The sequence below is a fragment of the Dermacentor variabilis genome, chromosome 4 (genome assembly GCF_050947875.1).
Source record: "Dermacentor variabilis isolate Ectoservices chromosome 4, ASM5094787v1, whole genome shotgun sequence".
NCBI classification, from domain to species: Eukaryota; Metazoa; Arthropoda; class Arachnida; order Ixodida; family Ixodidae; genus Dermacentor; species Dermacentor variabilis.
The window spans coordinates 41,028,087-41,047,234 of record NC_134571.1 but is presented as its reverse complement, the minus strand read 5'-3'; the positions used below and the strand labels follow the sequence as shown (position 1 = coordinate 41,047,234).

The 19,148-nt window shown below is 48.0% G+C and overlaps 1 protein-coding gene across 1 annotated transcript in view; it reads right to left on the bottom strand.

The window, feature by feature from the left end:
- Positions 1–19,148, bottom strand: part of LOC142578990 (uncharacterized) — a 230,833-nt gene that overhangs the window by 91,912 nt on the left and 119,773 nt on the right. Inside the window, exon 2 of the mRNA XM_075688754.1 lies at positions 8,744–8,912. The gene's annotated coding sequence lies outside the window, so the exon portion shown is untranslated. The remainder of the gene's footprint in view (positions 1–8,743; positions 8,913–19,148) is intronic.

Below are 19,148 nucleotides of genomic sequence, written 5' to 3'. Positions count from 1 at the left end.
AGCACCTGGTCGTGGCGCTGCGCAGCACACTGTCGTGGCGCTGCCGGTCGGACACAATGACTGTAACGAGAAGATGGTCCCTGCTTTGGCATCGCCTGTTTCGGGCACAATGACTGGAACGAGATCCCTGCTTTGGCATCGCCTGTTTCGGGCCCAATAACTGGAATGAGATCCCTGCTTTGGCATCGCCTGTTTCGGGCACAATGACTGGAACGAAATCCCTAGGCGGTCGCATCGCCGCAGACGCGCCTGGAAACACCTGGCGATGAGTGTTGCGGTGACGACGATCGGGCCAAAATGTCCGCCGCCCCGCCGCCGTCGCGCCGGCAAAACCACGTGTCGCAGGCGAAACGCAACAGTACGAAGAATCTAGCACAAGACTGTCTTTTAGAAGCAAAGTAGGTTTTTTCTTTTTTCTTCTTTCTTTCACTCCTATTTTCTTTCTTGGAAGCGTAATTGACAAGTGACTCTGTTTCGCAATGGGAAAATGCTCAGTTCTTGTGATTTGTCGGGTGCAGTGAATCTCATTTGGGCGGCTAAATCAGACGACGCTTGTTCCCCCAGGGCTCGTTCTGTGGATCGATCGCTTTTGGTGATGTCATTACAGTGCGCGCACCACCGATTGGTCTGCAGAGCAGTCGAAACTGGCGTGACAAAAGAAACTTCACCGGGCGGGTACCACACTTCCTCTTGTTATCACGTCGCGTCGATAGCGGGACGTCACAAAATCCTTTGAACAAGGCAGGATGCCGGCAGCAGGACAGTCAGTGTCAAACGATGCCATTTATTACGGGACGCAATTTCGAGTGTCGCACGTAGTGTCATAGAGCCTGGATGTATGTGGATGCTATGTCACGCAAGCTAGAAGGCACCGGTGATAGTTGTCGTTGAAGAATGCGACCATGTGAGTCGCTCATTCGCAACGAAGCTTGCAAAGAGCAGGACCACGCCAGGCTTTCTCTGGCCGTGTAGCTATAGTCCTCTTCCAAGTCAGAATTAATGAGTTGTGATGTACAGTCATTAAGGAAATGAAATGTGAGCGCAGCAGTTTGAGCACAAACCCTCACGCATGTGCGAACGTGGAAGAGGCGTCTTGAACATCAAGGAGGCGGATATAAATATCGTCAATTTTGCCTCACAAGAGATGTTATTTTACGACGATGTTCTAACCAGTTTCGCTGTGCGTATGTGTGCGCACACGCGCGTGTGTTTGTGTGAGTAAGCGCACTTGAAGAAACACGTTCACACATACATGACTGATCAGGAAATGCATATGTTTGTGTGAACATGCTGTCCAACGGGCGCTGCTTCACCAAAAGATCAGGGGTCGCCAACAGTAATCATCATCAGTACCTGTTAGGCCGTTTCACGCAATATGTAACGTGTACGTGAACCGCGCCCTCGCGACTCCGCTTTTCCCATCAACCACTTCAGTTTGTCGTTCGGGTTTCGTTTGCAAATAACTGTACAGTACACATGTTGCCCACAGCTTTCTATTTTTTACCCCAGATGACGTCCTGTCTTCAAACCCGTCGCTCTCAAAAGTGATACATCGTCTCCTTATGTCACGCCTGGTCTCAGATATCAATATTTTTGGCAAATGCTAGAGATTTCTAGGTGTCTACTTTGCTACAATGTAAGGAGCCTTAGCATTTCGACATCAAGTACTGCAACAACACCAAAGAGAACAGGTCTCTGCGGCCATTCGTAGACTCGCTGTGCTCCTTCAAGTGGGATCGTGACTAGTGCTCTCTCTCTCTCTCTCTCTCTCTCTCTCTCTCTCTCTCTCTCTCTCTCTCTCTCTCTCTCTCTCTCTCTCTCTCTCTCTTTTCCCTTTTTTTTACCCCTTCCTCCCCTTCTCTCAAAAATAGACTGATTATAAAGATGATATCCCTCTGTAAGTGCAGGCTTGCAAACCGAAGGTGCGTTCGGTTGATCTCCCTGCCTTTCCTTACCTCTCTCTCTCTCCAGCATTTAGAAGATTCAGGCGACGTGGACTTGTGAAGGAACATCGGAAAACGTGGACGTCGAGAATCAGTGCCCCAACCGACAACTGATAAAGCTGTACCTAATCAATGCGCGCAGAACTCTTTATCGCCGTGACCGAGTGTTGTCCACTTATCTACTGTCTTTAAACGTGTCGCCAGCGAGGCGTTTACGGCACGTTTACTAAGCGTGTGGTGTCATCACACCGGAGTTCCCTGTACTCCTTTCGTGGAGGCCCGCAGCACAGTGGTATTGTTTGCGTGTTATGACTGATCACATAGCCAGAACGTGTCGCCACCCCCGCAGCTGGGCTTGCATACTTTTTCCAGGACTAGCATTTATAGCTAGTATGTATACACATGTGTTAGTTGCTCAGCTGTATATACATTAAACCTCTATTAGCCCGCACAAGGATTATGGCAATCTGCTTCTGTAAACACCCCAGACAAGTATCGCACCTGTGCGAGTTCTGCCAGATGGATAGTTTAACGGCATGCGGTCAGGTGCGTTTCCATGCAGAAATACAGAAAAATGCGCTGTCAAGGCACGTAACATTTGCTCAAATGTTTAAAATGCCTAAGCGTACTCAAGCTGTACCATGAGTGCATGCTTTCAACCTACTGAAACACGTTTCAGAAAAAATCGAGCAGCATAATTTCCGTCTGCAGGATCTGATGCCGCATGTTTTTAGTGAGCAGGGTGCTAAATACTTTTTATCACCGCTATGTTGGCGATTTACTCCTCGGTGACAACTAAGTGGCCAAACTACCGCTGTCCTGGCTTGCCCGCCGTTAATCAGCGCTGACATCCAGGTAAGTGCAAATGTTCGAAAGAAAGAAAGAAAGAAAGAAAGAAAGAAAGAAAGAAAGAAAGAAAGAAAGAAAGAAAGAAAGAAAGAAAGAAAGAAAGAAAGAAAGAAAGAAAGAAAGAAAGAAAGAAAGAAAAAGAATGCGAACTCAATGTGTCATCTGATTATTATTTCTGGCACGTGGGCGACTTCGGACGGCTAAACGGAGTCTCTATACGCACCGAATTCGTCCTACTCCTCTCTCTCACATGTACTACGGTATCCTTGTCCCGGCCACCTGGAACTTTCGAATGTCAAGTTTCTTAGCCCCAACCGTTTCGGAGCTGCAAACCCTGCACAGCTAAGAACTCGTGGTCCAGGGCCATCACCCGTCAGCGCAGCTGGCGCGCGCACCCGTATCCCGTCCCATGTGCGGCGGACAGTCTTCCCTCGGAAGCGGCACAGCGAATGAGGGAAGGGGGGGCTGAGTGGAGTGTTCGCACGTTCCACTCAACCGAATTGGGACGCATTGTTAATCCGCTAATTAGGAGGCTTAAAAGTGGGCGGTCGTTATTCACGGAGACTCGGCGAAAATCCTTTGCGGCCATTGTGAACCGCGCTGCGCCGACCGCCTGCTATAGATGTGCGTCGCCGCACTGCCGCGCGGGCGCCCGATGGATAGTGTTCTCTCGAGTGACCGCTTCGCAGGCTGCCTAGTGGTGGTTCCTGAGCGTGGTGCACGGCGACATCCTCGATCGTTTCGCTTGAAGCAGAGATCTTCCATCGCACCAGATCGTGGAACTCCGTACGTATACCGTATCGGACTACATATACCGCAGGGCCACTCAGAGAAAATTCCCGAGTTTCTAGCCTGCTTTACGACGACGACGAAGAGAAGGACAACGATAATGACGGCACGAGAAAGACGACGGCGGCAAGGTGGCTCACGTTACGAGAATGTGCGACAAGGGTTGTAAGCTGGTCTGTTTAGTTGGTTTACGTCCAGCTCGGCGAAAAGACGCAGACGACAGCGCAAGCGAAGCAGAGAGATCAGACGCGCTGAACACTGGTACTGTCCGTTTCCGACAGACTGCATGCAGACTTCTGCGGTGTTTTGTCCTGTCCGTTTACGACAGAGTAAATAGTTCTGTTCTTTCCATTTCCTTTGCCCGTCGTATGCGCTATTCACCGTGGGGAATGCGGAATCACATACCGAATGCCTCACAAAGCCGAAGAATGAGCTCTGTTTTTCCATGACTCTCTGATGGGAGGAAGCCGGGCACCGCGCAACGAGCAGTGGAATAAGCGATGGACTTGCGTCGGAATGTGCGGTCACGACGACAGACTCTATTCTTATTCTTGCGTTTCGCAGTTTTAGATCGCATGACGGCTTCAAAAAAAAAAAAATAAGAAAGAAAGAAAGAAAGAAAAAAAAAGAAAGAAAGAACATCTAATAACACAACTCCAAAAAGCCGCGCTGCGCGCTTATGGTTACGGCTACATTGTTAACAAAAAAACAAAAAGAAAATCAGGAACAATGAGGCGCTAAATTTTTTTCTCTTCTTTTTCAGTGTAACAACCATATGAAACTGACAGACAATGCAGCCAACTAAAATAAGTAGCAGTTGCCTGCTTTCTTTTAATGAGCACTATAATTATGTGTAAAAAATGTAGAACAAGTTGAACTGTTGAACATACCCGTAAATGCGGACGGTGGTACAGCCGTCGGCGTGTAGCTCAAGTGCCAAAGCGCCACACACGGCCTACCGAGGTCCTTGGATCGGCTGCCACTCGCGGCAAGTTATCGTTTCCTCCCCCTTCATTTCAGGGGGGTGTACTAGCAGCACGACTGTCGCCGCCCGCCATCAGCGCTAGCGCTGTGCTGTAGCCCAGAGACGCGTGAACGGAAGATAATGGAGGAGGGCGAGTTTGTTTGTGATCAATATAGATTTACATAATTTATACAAACATAACATGCGGTATACCATGCGAATATACTCACCTGCTGCTGGATAGGGAGCTTCTTTAGCAACCAACAATTAGGGATTCTACATTTATACGGTATGACAACGCAGCAGCAGAAGTGATAACAGAAAGAACAGGTGCCGCTTTGTATTTCCATATAAGCTGTGTCAAGGGAGAGAAAAAAAAAGTGCTTCTAATCTACATTATTCTTGCGGGATAGCCCTGTCAAAGGTACGTTAATGATAGCCCGTCCAAATGCACACAGCGTCTTCCCTCGGCTGAACCGATAATCGACCTTCAGTGACAAATATGGCTACTATGCACTGTAGTAAAGCTGTGTGTGTGTGTGTGTGTGTGTGTGTGTGTGTGTGTGTGTGTGTGCGCGCGCGCGCGCGTGTGTGTGTGTGTGTGTGTGTGTGTGTGTGTGTGTGTGTGTGTGTGTGTGTGTGTGTGTGTGTGTGTGTGTGTGTGTGTGTGTGTGTGTGTGTGTGTGTGTGTGTGTGTGTGTGTGTGTGTGTGTGTGTGTGTGTGTGTGTGTGTGTGTGTGTGTGTGTGTGTGTGTGTGTGTGTGTGTGTGTGTGTGTGTGTGTGTGTGAGTGAAGCCACAGCTCGCTTTAGTAATCTGCGATGAGCTTCATTGACGCGCAGTGACTTATTCCGTCGAGGAGGGGCACTGTTGTGGGGGAGTGAAGTCGAGCAACATTGTCGAATCGAGGCCCGTTTGTGACTACGGAAGTTAGAGCCTACGCGCATCAATTTCTAACGCTTTCCCTTGTCGTTTTGCTTGCGTTTCCACGTTCCCCTTCGCAGTGTACAGTAAAAGGGAAGAAAACAGGAGAAACACGTTTACCTGCCGTCGACTTTCTCTTCCCCCCAGCTCTCTTATATGGTGCACAGATACGGGGCGCTCACATTAGGTTGTTTGAGAGTCTTCTGTACTATATTCGTGCTACCAACCTTGCGCCATTCCTGATTGCGCTACTACTCTCCTTTCCAGCCTTGTGACTTCGATCAATGGCCGATTGTAGCCCTCTTTAGCTTCTTCTTTCTTTGAGCATGTTTTTTAATCATCGTCACAAGCCTCGTTGCGCATTTCTCTGGCGCTCCTGTATCAGCAACGAGATCGAGAACGGAATTCAGCGCTAGGAAAGCAACTCGAATGAAGTTCCCTTCAGAACAGGCCGCTCCACACTTGAGCCAGCCAAACGACATTGCCAAAGCATCGTCACCACAGAATGGACGCAAATTCGACAAGGGCGTGCATTCGTCCTACCTGTCGGGACAAACACAAGAGGGCGCGCGGGATGCGGGAAGCGCGAATCCCCTTAAGACCAACGCCGTCTTCTCCCTTTTCTCGAAACGAGAACAAACGCCCTGCCATCTCCTAACGGGCCGCCATCGATTTCGGTTTGAGGGACGGACAAGCATCAAAAAGTACCCGAGGTGTCCTTTACTTTTACCTCCGCGCTCATGTTCGTTCCTTTCCTCGCATGGTTCGGGTTGTTTTTCTGCTTTTCCCTGCATCCGCTCTCTCGCTGTCAGCTCGCAAACTTCTTCCGCCTGCCTCCAACACGGCGCGGGGCAAGCGAATGGCCAGAAACAATAACCGAAATAAAAAGAACCGCCCCCTCCCCCTGAAAGAAAGAAACAGAAACAAAGCCAGGACAAATAACCTAATACGGAGGGCACAATGGCAGTTTGGTCTGTCTTGACGGATCTCGAAGTCTTTGCAGGTCTCCCTCGTTCCACTTCCTCCCCCTTCCTCCTTGCACCCGCCTGTGTTTAGGTATATATAGCGTCCTTTCTGCGCCGTTTTCTGTACTTTCTTTCGCGCTCGTCGGGGTCTCCGGCTTCATTCCTTTTGCTTGAAAACGTGAACACCGAGAGGTACGTTGGTAGAAGAGAACTCGGCTCGCCGAAAAGGGGGCAATCCTCTCCTCCGGAGGGCAGCAGCATCAGCAGCAGCAACGGCGGGGATATAGGCGAAATTGAGAGAGGCGCCTGTCAGAACCCTCTCGCAGAGAGGAGGCGGACCGTGAACAAAGGAAAAAGAAAGAGGCAGAAGCGCGGAACAGGAAAAGACGGCAGAGGGCAAAGCGGGCCCGTGTCTCCGGAATACTGATCACTACGCGCGCCGAGGGCCGGGATAGCGCAAGCCTACAAATCCTCACAAGACGAAAAGCTACTTGGAGCTGCGGGCCCTCCGCGAGGCCTCAACCCCCTCGCCCCCCTCGGCGCTGGCGCTTCTTTCTTGGCCCGCGAGCGGCTCAGCCGGCCGGAGCGTCGCTATTGTGTTCCGGCGCCCGGGGTCCGGACGCGCCTCGATTCGCTAAAACCCCGGCCCGTTTATCTCGCGAATCGCGACCGGCAACGGCCGCATTCAAACCAATTCGCGGTCATAATCTCGCAGCGCGGCCCCTGGGTGCCGGCCTCGGGGAAGCGCGGCCGAGCCGCACGATCGCCACCGGCGCGGAGTTGGCAAGTTTTCTTTCGAGACGAAGTGGTGCCTGTTTTGTGGAGGAACAAAAACAAAAACGAAGGGCTCTCTGCTTAAGTGGTTTTCCCTACGGACTCTCTCTTCCTCTCTTTTTCACCCTTCCTCGGTGGTATACGTGACCGTTTTTTACTGCGCCAGCTATTTAAGTGGGATTTCGGGGAGAACGAAGATGCTCTGGAAGCACTGCAAAGAGGAGATAAGAGTTATAGTGAATTGCGGCTGAAGTTTGGCGCGATATTCCGGAGGCATTCAGCGTACGCTGGTTTTGCATAGCCGTAAACGGCGTGCCGCATCAATAGAGAGCTTAGTGCTTTCGATAAATACAGTTGGGACCAATCGTAGTCAAATGAAACTGACAATGCGTTCAACAACCATCAAATGCGCACACGCCTCCCCCCCCCTTCAGCTTGTTCATTCATTAATTCATTCATTCATTCATTCATTCATTCATTCATTCATTCATTCATTCATTCATTCATTCATTCATAACGCGATATTGCGATAGCGATCGTGCGACGCACAAGCAAGAAAAAGACTGAAGCAACCCGCAGGACAGTGAACAAATATATGTGCCTCCAAGAGATGTCAAGTTGCAGTGCTTTCCGCATCCCCACACTATATATTGTCGTGGCACTTGTCAACGAAACTATTGCGATGCCGTTGTAGCCACAGTGGCGGCGCTGAAAGACCACATGCATGTGCGGCGAGTATTCGATTGATGTTCTTACAATGCGCTTGTTTCTGTGCCTATCGAACTTTACGTCCGACATATATAGACGACCTACAAAAAAGGAAAAATTAAGGATCGTCCTGTTTTTATTTATTTATTTATTTATTTATTTATTTATTTATTTATTTATTTATTTATTTACTTTGTTGCCAGACGATCTCTCTTTTATTTGGGCGCAGGTTTCGGAACTTGCTTACCAATCACAATCATCTAGTTACCCTCGTCAGGAGTAAGTGGCGTACTCCCTGCATTCTCGAAAGGCCTCATCAGGTCATCTTATCTGCTTCCTACGCCTGCTCCGACTGTATTTCCCCAAGCACCCATTTTGTTACTCTAACAAAACATGTTTGATTAGTAGTTCTACGCTTCTCCTGTACATTTCCATAGTACCATCCTTCTTCTTACTTTCAGCAAGAGTTTAACCACTTTCGTTTCTTTCATCTGTGACCGTGCTGTTCAGTTTCTATTCCTTGAGGCTTTTTTCAAACCGTTTCGGTTTCCCGACACCAACAGAATGCCCCTGTTACGTAGTACCGCAGGCACTCAATAATGTAAGTGGTTACTGTGATGTCAGGTCGCGGTAGGAGTAGTTTGTTTGCTTTTCTGCTTCTTGTTTTTGATATTGTAGAAACGCTACTCAATTAATACAGTTCAATTTATTATTCTTCCTTACCTCCCTGTCCCTCTAAATTTTTTCGTATATTTCGCGTTGCCATCTCCGACTTCATCGGAGATGAAGGGTCATCAGCATATTGAAAATGCTCGTCAATCGACTCACGTTTACGGCGTCTTGCTGCGAACAAGGTCTGTCACAGCAGGTTATCACGGCATGGTTCGACGGGCGAAGAGTCTTGTCGTAGAAGCGCGACGTCGGTGCCGCTTGTCGCGTCGAGGACACTCGTCAGCATCGGTTTACAAAGCCAGCCTGCGAACCAACCGAGCGCCACCTGGAAAATTGCAAGTGAGACAAAAACGAGGAGAATGTTGTTTTACTCGAATTGGTGGCAAATCAGTTCTGCGGAAGCCCGCAAAGTGGAGCAAGGCTCGTGGAAGGAAACAAGTGCCGTCCACCCCACTGTCGATTAATTCTGGCTCGCCCCCCCGCCTGCTAATCTGTATAGTTGCCTGCTTTGATGGCAGTGAGACCGCTCCGGAAAGGCGTTGGTCCCTGGTTCGATCCCCGGGCGACGGAAAATGTTTTCTTCAGGTGCGTAGCTTTCTTTCTGAGATGATGATTATAGGCTTTACTAAATGAGAAACTCGCACGAGTGTCATTTGAATTTTCGTGCTAAAGTCGAGTAGATGACAATTTCTCTTTTACTGGACCTGTGAAGCACATATCTACAAAAAAAATTTTCAGAGTTCAGCTAATGCTCTAATATATTGCTAAAGATTCACCAGTTGTATCGCTGGTGTAGTAGCAGGCTAGAAAAGGCTTTATTTTATATGTAACTGAGCGCAGGCACTCCCTACTGTAAGTGGTCACCGCGATGAATACACTCAATGTAGTTTAAACGTAAAGGAAAAAGAAAGCTGGGGAGAGATGTTCTTGCGTATACGCTGAAATGCAGCTGAAGAGCAATGAAAAAAAAAAGTAAGCATAATTGACTGCAAGAGGGCGTATTTAGTGCTTAAGTGTACTCCGCTGTATGTCTTTAAAAAGCGTCATACAAGAAAGAGCGCTTGGCAGCAATATTTATATACGGAATACGCGTGCGCTGGAGCGAAACTAACTTATAATGCAGATCAAAACACCAAACTAATTCGCAGCAAGAAACTTGCACAAAAGAACGTGCTACATCCGTAGCGAAGAAACGACTCTCTCAAAGCAAAACACAGTAGTTTATGTTTCTTTGTTTTTTTTTTTCTTTCTTTTTTCATCACGCGACATAAACGAGAATGTGCAACGACCAAATTTTAGTGTTCGCAAATATGAAAAAAGAAGGAATACCTCTTAAATGTAAACGCTGTAACGACGTGGTGGCAACATGACGGATTTGTAGAAAACGAGAATGAGGCGATGGCGAGGCGATCGCGAATTGAGACAGGTGACTCCCTCTTCCGTGCCGCTAAGAAAAATCCATCGTTCTTTGGTGACGAACAACCTCGGCTTGCGTCCACCCGAGAATACGCACTATATATATATATATATATATATATATATATATATATATATATATATATATATATATATATATATATATATATATATATATATATATATATATTATAACATACGCGCAATGGAGACTGAACGATGGCTGTCGATGTGCTGCGCGTATCTTTATACGCAGCGAGCCCCTCGCCGTGCTCCCTCTTCCGCGCTGGCCTTCTCGTGTTTACGCGCGGTCATGAATGATTTGACACCGGAGAGGAAAATTGCGCGCGATCCGTTTCGGATCTGTCGCGAAGAGGCGCCGTGTCGCGCGGCAGCTCCGTCACGACGCGTCGCCGCACGCCAGGGCGAGAAGGCGGCAGTGCGTATTTTTTTCTTCTTCTTCTTCTTCTTCTACGTATACGCTGTTTCGGTTATTTCTCGTATTCGTCGAGAGCCGTAGGAGAAAAAAAAAGAAGGAAATAAATAAGAAGCGAGAGATAGAAGACCGAAACGGAGGAAACAGACAATGGCGCCGGCGAGAAACGCACATGTATACCGTACGCCGTTGTATAATGTGCAAGTCGCCGGGAGGCAATCCGCGAACGTCCTCCCGGGAAATACGATGCATCCGGCGATGCGTCGTTTGCGTGGCCGTAATTATGAGCGATGCGCGCCTTCTGCGCGCCGTCGGAAATCCCAGTCGCGATCACGCAATCGCGAACGGAGTCGATTCGGTGTGTGGTTACTCGAAGAAAGAAAGAAAGAAAGAAAGAAAGAAGCTAGTGGTGCTTTATTCCTCGTCTCGCATACATTTTCGGCTGCTTACTACCGAATACAAAAGAAGGAAGACCAAAAAAGACTAAAAAAAAAAGACATTTCATTTTTTTTTTTTAATGTTGCACGGATTGTTTCAATCGGAATTAGCCTTCTCAATATTATGGGAGTACAGTTTGCCAAAATCGTTTTTGTTCCATGAGATTAATAGAGCCTCTTATAACAGTGCGTCGTTGCGCACCGTACCTCGTGTTCTCGCAGGGCCCGCAAGTTGAGAAACAGCGCCTCTGTCTATTCAGGCACTGTGATCTTAAAGTCGAACAATCCGCCGATGTGTTCAGCCCTCAACAAACGGATTAGAAGTCAGCGAGACGATTGCGACAGTTGCAAACAGCTCCCTGTTTACCCGGTCAATGGCCGTAGAACGCGCGCCGACCCGTAATGTGTGCATACAGTGGGGCAAACGAGAGGTCGCATATACTTCGCAAGACTTCTCTGTATGTGCCGGTAGGTGACTCGGGTGGCACTCGAGCGGATGGTACGCGCCACAAACGGCGGTCGCCCCAGTAGGGTATTAGAAGTGAACCATAATGAATGGAGAAAACATAGAAAACGACCAGGGCAAGCGACAAAGTAAAACATAAACGAATCACATACAGCGACACCAAGAGGAATGTCGCATATGCTTTCGAATCTACCTATCGTTCAAACGTATAGGGTGAGGGCCACACCCAATTTTTACTGTTGACTTTTGGAGCCGAGTTGGTGACGCAAAAGATACAGCGTCGGCCCCAAAACGGCACAATTATCATTACGTCAAATTACTGCAAATAGCGCGAAACCAGAAAACCAGAACGAGCCTACAGTGATGCGTCCCATTGGCTTTCTAGCGCCCCAACTTCCTGCGCTACATATTTTTTTAACGTGTTTGTTTTGCCACGCTGTATATTCCATCGCTACCACACTAACCAGCTTTCAGGTTGTTTAGAATTATTGAACGGCCGTACATTGCTATTCTTCAGCTGGTTCGGTAGCTCAAGCCCGTTTTGCTGACCCAGGGCTTCACGGAACGTGATGCGGAAGTTGAAGCAGTGCGCGCAAGATCTCACTCGAGCGTATACAGATCTGTATTTCTCAAAACAAATAGAGAAGAAAAGAACAAGGATACGTTATTCTCTTCGTTGCTCTAGCTAAGCCGTATACAAGCGTTACAAGCTGTAACCACGGTGTTAACCAAATTTCGCAGTTTGTTCTCACGGTAAATAAAAACGATTCGAACTTCCTTTATTGGAAGCACCGGGGAAAACAAAAGAACGAAAGAAAGAAAGCAAAACGCTTAGTTTCGCTTTCTCCCAATCTCGCGCTGTGAAACAATGGGAGATTCTCATTCCCTTCACGTATAAAGGTGGACACGTTTCTTTCTTTCTTAAGCAGGAGAAAGTAAAATACGAAGAGTAAGCAAAAAGCGCGTATAGTGAGTGTCGGCGGCGCGAAGAGAAAACAACGGTGCGATGACAGCGCGCGATCCCAAGATCGAACACCCCGCCTCGCTTCTCCGCATTATAACACGCGACCCGCGTCCCTGAGGCGAGCCTTGCATTTTCGGGAAGCGCGTCTCTGCGGATAGCGCGCGCGGCGCGAGACAAAGACGAAATCGAGCAAGACGGAGAGGTGTAATATCCGAAGAAAGCAATAAAAAACAAACGCAGGGGCCGGTACAGATAGAGCCCACAAAGAGCCCACAAAGAGCCCACAAATATAATGAAGAAAGAAAATAAAACAGCAGCTACAGTCTGCCCACGCCTATATACAAGAACGCATAGTGGTTGCTGATCTTGTTGCAGCAACACTGAGTCTCGTCTTTCACCTTCTCTAGTCCTTTCTCTTCTCTCTTTTTTTTTTTTTAGACCTATCAGTGCCTGGGGAGGATCAAGAGCTGAGGGGCTCCGGAGCGTCTGGTCTCGGGGCGCTGTGTACTCGTGGAGGAGTGGAGGAGTACTATGACTGCAGAAAGGTGAGCTTCTCCCTCCACGCGTTCTCGACAGTATTTCAGGCATAGCAATCGGAAAGAGCGGAAAAGGGGAGGGATTGATAAAAAAAGATAGATAGATAGATAGATAGATAGATAGATAGATAGATAGATAGATAGATAGATAGATAGATAGATAGATAGATAGATAGATAGATAGATAGACAGACAGACAGACAGACAGACAGACAGACAGACAGACAGACAGACAGACAGACAGACAGACAGACAGACAGACAGACAGACAGATAGATAGATAGATAGATAGATAGATAGATAGATAGATAGATAGATAGATAGATAGATAGATAGATAGATAGATAGATAGATAGATAGATAGATAGATAGATAGATTGCAAAATAAGAAGCAGAGGGGTACTCGCAGTCGAGAGCGAACAAGTAAAACGGAGGGCGCATACGCGTCTGCGGGAATTGCCTCCAAGAAGCCTGGGGGTAAACTCAAACCCCGGCGCCTGCCGTCGCGTCGACTTTCCATCTGAGAAACAGTTCACAAGCAATCCCGCCCCTTTCGCGACACCACGCACCGCACAGAGCGCGAGAAGACCGCCGAGGCCAGCGTGCGCGCGCGAAGGGGGTTGGGGTCACGAAGTTGCACAATAAAAAGACAAAAAAACAACAACAAAGCCGCCAACGAGGCACAATACGAAGTGCCCTTTGCCCCGCGTGTGAAAACGGCAAGCGCAGTAAAGAACGCGCGAAAGCGAGATAGATAGATAGAACAAATAAAAATGGAAGAAAGGGAGACTGCAGGCTGGCATAGTGGCAAACCTAGCTATCCGAGAACGGCAGGAGGGAGAAGCCCTTATAGGTCGACGGCTTATTTTACCGCCTTATCGACTTTCGCGCGCGCACCACGTGTTTACCTGTTCACCGTGTGTTTCTGATGCTTGCTTCTTCTTTCTCTTCTTTTTTTATCCTTCGTCGCCTTCTTTTTGGAGCAGAATGAAAAGAAAGAAACGGGAAAATAGACAAATGTTGTTCATGCGAGCGCGGCATCCCATTTTTCAGCCCTGTTTTTTCTTCTCTCTCTCTCTTTCCTTTCTTTCTGTTTTTTTTTTTCTTTCTCCTGGACATCGGTGGCAATTCGGGGAGGTGTGCCCGCGGGTTATACAATAGACGACTTTGTGAAGACAGAGGGAGCAGGAGCAGCACTCGTATATAGCTGCGAAAAAAGAAATTCAGTTTTTTTTTTTTTTTTTTAACGGCTGCGAGTCGACTGGTGGTGGGCTATACAAACGAACAAACATTCAACCTGGAAAGCGAGGAAACGCGCGAGGCCGCTAGTGCAAGGTTAAAAGCTTCTGAGAAAAAAAAAAATCTGTGGACTACGGGACCCGTAATGTCGAGTTCAAAAAAATCCACCAAGTCGGCTGGGCCGCGGTCGTCGAAAGGCGAGATCAGCGTTTAAAGGCGAAAGAGAGACGCAATGGGCGTCTGTGTCTTCCATTATGTGTAGACCAATGGCGAGACCATTTTTCTTTCTCGTTCTCCCCACGGCTCCGGGCGAGTTCTCCGAAAACTGCCTTATATTGTTTATTTATATTTTTCCAAGCTGCTTATAGTCCGCTGATGAACCAATACAAAAGTAAAACGGGTTTGTGTTCGAAGCAAAAAACGGAAAAAGAAAGAAAGCCCGGGTTCGTAGCCTATGCTCGGAAAGGCACGGTTAGCACATTGCTGTTCTTTTACCTCTGGATATCGTATTACTCCAACTTCCTCACGCTCCCTCCTCAATAACGCTGGATGCTGACTCCTTTTCTTCCTTCACCGAATTTAACATGAGCTTATTTTGCCCACACGCTTGCTCGGGTAGGCGTTTCATCAGAAAGGCTATATAGCGACGCGATAAAAACCAGGATCAGTGCCTCGTATAATACTCTTTCTTCTGACTCCGAAGCGAGGCTGTATAGGAACAGAGATTTACTGAAAAAAAATGCCTGTCGATGGCTATTAATGGGATCCGGCGGTCTATACGCATTTATTTGTACGCAGGTTTTAGAAGCGGTGTTCATCAGAAAGATCATATACCCTCCGGATGATTAGGGAGCCTTCCATCAAATACTTCGTCGGGGTCTTATATATATATGTATATTGGGTCGTACGCAGCAACGACAAAGTGAACTGGCTATTCACCTTTAACGTTTCAGCCTATTGGTATGCAAAAAGTAATACTTGGAAAGTATGTAACAAGTGCTAGATGTCTTGTTGATATTGCGTGTGTATTGCAAGAACTGCTTTTATTACGTTCTCACCCTCATCTCTATGTGTCATCACCAGTATACACATATATAGAATTTCAATCTGCACGTAGAACTGAGGTGCAGCACTTACCCCCCCCCCCCCCCCCCCCCACTCCTATGATCGACATACGGAAATGATGGACAGTATTCAGAATGCGCTCTTAAAACTTCCTTTCTTTTTCTCTCCCCACATTTGAATAAAGCAATAACTATAGGCACGTTTTCGATGCAGTAAATGTATCGGGACACAAACTTACTCGGTGCTCTAAGGTTGTGTTTTTTTTTTTTTTTTTTTTACGTTTCAACACTCTTTGTTGCCTAATATCTACATCCGTGAATATTTGCAACATACAAATGGTGAAATAAAACTCTGACACCAGATTTCTGATTGGTTTTTTTTTTTACTAAATTCGCGTTATTTGCCACCATACCAGGTATAGCATGGAGGTATTTATAGTATTAAATTTATAAGTGCGTTTAAGAATTCAACCCTACGCTAGCCATTTGGACCACTTGTCCAAAGACGTTTTGTGTACTTTGTATGATATTTGATTGCGTGCCAATAAAATCAAACAATCACTTTAAAAAAATTATTTTGTTATGAACATCGCCACTACTCAAGGTCCACAGATCAATACCTTTCGACCGCCAGAGTTGTTGCTGTGGTAACATCTATTCAATAATGCCTGAAAAGCGTCGACGTTCCCTGCTGGAATAATTATAAGTGACGTCCGCATTTGCTCGATACTACAAAAATACCTAGTTCAATCCGTCTCTCAAGCAACGAAAAACTAACAAAAGGAACATAGAGGCCTATTTGTAGAATCTGAATAATTGCTTCAAACGTACTATACTATTCATTCTCTTAAGGCGAGGAAAAAAAATTGCGAATAGGATATTGACCAAGGAACCTGACCAGTGGCAGACAGTTGTTGCTATGTAGATTCAAGGCATATATTTCAGTCCATGTGAACAGAAACCTCGACATTCAGTAAACAAACAACTGAAACCGGGTTATAACTTGACGTATAACTTCCTAACTTGCCACTCTTTTCTAATTATTTCAGTTTACTTTAAAGGAAAAGAAGACGGGATGTACCACTGTGTGTGTGAAGTGATTTTTAAAGAGAAATGGAAGAGATAAGTGCAGTGCCGTAACTGTCTCTCACAGGAGGACACCTCAACAGCACTGCACGGGGAAGGGGTATGGGGAGAAAAAGATGAAGGAGAGAGACACCGGAATAGTAAAAAAAGAAAGGACAATGTAGCTAAGCGTTTGCGGGGCCTACAGCCGCGCTCTGAGGTGTGTTGCTTCACAGAATTCCATCAATGCCGAAAATGCACGCTTGGTGGTGGAGCTGTGAGCATTGGGGAAGAGTAGGCACTGCAGGGTGGTGAATGGCAAGCCACATCGGCGGTAGGAGGCGTACAGAGCCTCCCTCTCGGTCCCGAAGCCCGGGCAGTGACGTAGAAGATACTCCAGTGTCTCCACGCCGTCGCAGCTACTGCACACGGGGCTGCCGGTTCCCGTGAGTCTGTGTGTACGCGCCGCTGTTTTGTAGCAGCCGATGCGCAGGCGGAGAAGGAAGGCGCAGTAGTGCAGCAAGTCATGTCACATCCCGGTATACAAACTTCCTTCCGTCTGCCAAACTAAACCCCTATTTCCATGTTTCCTTAACGTGATCCGTTGTTACGTGTCACAAATAATCACTCCAACCGGAAAAATAAAACAAAATTCGCCTTTTCTGAACCCTCTCAGCGACCTCCATCTCGCTCTGGCCCCCAAAAGTCGATGTAAACTCTGAAACGAGTAAAACCTCCTTTCGCGTCCGCTTCGCTTTCCCGCAGAGCAGGAAAGCCTTCCGCTGCACGTCTTCTGTATGCGGGCCACGGAACCAAGCCACTTCAGCGCGAATCAAGATGTAATTTTGCACATCGCTTCCTCCTTCTCACAAATCGAGAGACACACACACACACACGCAGGCATACACCATTTTTGTTTTCTATCTTTTCTTTTTCATTCGTCCATTACACTCTGTGCGTTCGGCGATGAAATGAGCATAAAAGATGCGAACTTCTCGCGCGCACACAAAGAAAAACGGAACGCGACGACCACGCAAATAAAAGGGACGACCACGCTGCGGCAGCTTCTATTTCCTTTCGATGCCACGCGAAGCACAGCAAACTCGTGCTTTCACGTGCGGCCACGGCGTCTCTCGGTCTCAATTTGCATCCGGAGCGTGTTTACCGGTGCGGCGGCGCTCCTCCCGATTTTCCCTCTCAACCGGAAAAATGTAATAAGGAAAGGAGCGGCCTTAACCTCGCCGCCATCTGTTGTTCGAACAAGCGGCAGGCCGGTGGCGCGGCGGTTTTGCATGCAAAAAGCCTCTCCGAGCTGGAGCGAGCGGAGCACATCCCCTCTGCGCTTCCCTCCCAGCCCTTCCACTTCTGTCGCATTCAGCCTCTTCTCCCTTTCCAGTTCCAGCCAAGAATAACAAACGTGCCGCATCGCGCTGCATCTTCATGCGGTGAAAGATCGGGCGCGTTTCGAAGCGATCACTGGCGGCGCTCCGGAAGCGCATCATCGTCGATTGGGGCAAAGGGAAGGAACGGTGCGAAACGATACAAACACGCACGCGAGAAAAACAAACTTGAAAACCAGGTTATGCGGTGAGGACAAAAGGGAAGGAGACGTAGTAGACAATAAGAAAGAAAGAAAGAAAGAAAGAAAGAGCCATTTCGAGGCGCAGACGAAGCGCGCGGCGCACTGCAGCAACTGTGTACTACGACTAGACAACGTTAGGTGTTCTCTCTCTCTCTCTAACAGGCGGAAAACATTTTATCTTTCCATATTGCGGAGGTCAGCTACGCGGCCCATGCGTGGCATGTCTCGCTGTTCGAGATGCTGCTCCTCTCACGACTCACGCCTAAGCACAGGCCCTCCCCTTTCACATTCCATCTGAAAAAAAAACAATGAAAGAGAGAGAGAAGCTACAAAACTATAACACGAAAATAAATGGTACTCCGCACACAAGTTTAAACTCGGGACTCCGAACGTAAAACGTTCTCTGTTGCGTCTTCTTTCTTCGACAGCGTCCCGTCTATCTTTTTCTTGTTCTTCTTTTTTGATCCTTAACCGGAGAGGTACACGCCAACCGAACAGGCCTAATTCGCTCCCATAACTCGGGCGACATCTGCAGCACGGGGGACCAGCGACATCAAGCACACCTGCTGCTTCGGCAATGAACGCCGCCTAGCGAGCGCCATGCTACCCTCTCGCTCAGAAGAGCGGCACTTCCTTCTGCTTGCCTCCTTTTCCTGTTATTTTGTGTTTGTTTCGCTTTTCCTCCCGCACACGCACTTGCGGCTGTGCTCAACCCCTCCTTTTCTTTCAACCTTCTTCTTCACGAGCAGCGGCCTGCGTCTATACCACGCACCCAGGCCCGACAGCAATCTCGGTGGTGCCGCACTCGCCTGCCAGCTCGCAGCAGCGAGCCTTGTTTCGCCAAGCTACGTACAGCTAGCTGACTGTTCGCTCACTGCCAACGACGCCGCAGACTCGATCCTCTTTGGACCCGTGTCGATCGCTTCCCGCGGGCGCGCCGCTGCTCTACACTGCAGCCAACTTCTCCAGCCACGTTCACACGCGTGGCTTAGCTATGTCGTAGCTTCGGAGGAAGCGCCGCAAAACGCGATGCCCCGGGAGAACCGTTCGGCAGACGTGTAACTCGCGGTAGATATTTTCGCGCTTGCTCAAACGCAGGCCTTCTCGGACGAGCTGATATTGCCTGTGTTGAGCCGAAGCCTTAACCGATGCTGACGAAGTCAACTGCCCTAAAAACACGGCCGTAATATTTCAGGCTAAACCCATCTGTCGATGAATGCCACTGCCAGTGGGACAGCATGTGAAGGAAGGAATATAAGGTGGCTCAGGCAAGGAAACATTTAATACGGATTAGCTACTTCAGCCACCCTCGGATTCATCTATCTAGCCTCCTTACACTACTCTTCAATGAAAAAA